Raw genomic sequence first — 1,584 nt, forward strand, 5'->3', positions numbered from 1 at the left:
TATAGACTAAAAAGATAAAGAGATAGGACACATCTTTGACACACACCATCCCAATTTTGAACCATTCAGTGTTTCCTTGCTCTGTTCTGATGACTGTCTCCTGGTCCAAGTACATGGTTTAAAACTAAGAAAAATATACATCAGGGCAATATCCTTTCTCTATATGTGTTCAATCTGTATGCTGTCAGTGATCCCATGTACAATAGAATGGTATCCTGCTCAGTCTTGTGCCATTTGCTATTTTTATTGTAGGTGGGATGAATATGACTTGTAGATATCTTGCCTACATTTAATGTTATCAGGTAACTGATAACATTATCTTAGGTAACTTACCTATGTCTAATGTTATCAGAGCAAATAAAAACAAAATTCAAAATAAAATTTTCATTTCAGATAAAGTTTTTTTCACCATATAAGACTATCCCATGCTCTACTTGTGCTGCTGGACAGGAGTGTTGAATATTTTATAGACTGTCAAAAGAGCAAAAAAGATGTCCAGAAGAGGGTGCGGCCAGACTGCTTCTTGGAGGCAAAGATGACAAAGCCTCATCTCTCAGTCTTTGGACCTGTAATTATTGTAGTTGTTATGTGCCCTCAAGTCACCCGTTACACATAGTGACCCTACGTTTAATATCTCTGAAGCCTGCTCAGTCCTTAGCCAACACACCTACCATCATTGCCCTTGTTACTCTATCAATCCATCTCCTCCAGGGTCGTCTTCTCCTGTGATGTCCCTCCATTCTTCTGAACATGATGTTCCTTCTTCAAGGATTGGCCCCTCCTGGCCACATGTCCAAAAAAATGTGAGACAAAGCTTTAAAATTCTAGTATCCAAGGAGAAACTTGGTTTCACCCTCTCCAAAAAAGACCTATCTGTTTTCTTGACAGTTCATGGTATGTTCAAGACTCTTCTCCAGCACCATAACTCAAAGGCATAGATTTTGTCTTCTACCATCTTTAGTGTTTATCCATCTCTCTGATGCATAGCAAGCAATTATGAAGACTATGGACTGGATCAGGTGCACATTATTCTCTAGACTGACATTGATGCTTCTCAGTACTCTAGAAAGGTCCCTGACAGCAGATTTGCCTAATGTAATTCACCTTTTGATTTCCTGATTGCTGGTGCCAACCGTGTTGATTCTGGAGCCAAGCAACCTGTAATTGCTAAGAACCTCAATCTCTTCTCCATCCATCATGGGGCTGGCAATTGGCCCAATGGTGAGAAACTTTGTCTTCTTTATGTTGAGCTTCAATCCATATTGAAGACATGTGATTGGGCATCACAATTACTTGGAAAGGAATATTATGGTTGGAAAGATGAAAGGCCAGCAAAGGAAAGGAAGATACCCTGGGAGATAGGTTGACTTCAGTAATGGGTCTAATATGTCAGAGATAATGATGATGTCATAAAACAGGGCAGGTTTCAGGATTTCTGTTCACAGGACCTTATGAATTGTCCTTGATTTGATGAGACCTCACAACAACAGCAACAATAGTAAATTGTTGTTGTTGTTATGTGCCGTTGAGTCGTTTTCGACTCATAGCGACCCTATGCACAACAGCCCTAAACCCTGCTCTATC

This window comes from Elephantulus edwardii, unplaced genomic scaffold, assembly GCF_000299155.1.
Source record: "Elephantulus edwardii isolate Elephantulus edwardi_28Jun2011 unplaced genomic scaffold, EleEdw1.0 scaffold00078, whole genome shotgun sequence".
Classification (NCBI taxonomy): domain Eukaryota; kingdom Metazoa; phylum Chordata; class Mammalia; order Macroscelidea; family Macroscelididae; genus Elephantulus; species Elephantulus edwardii.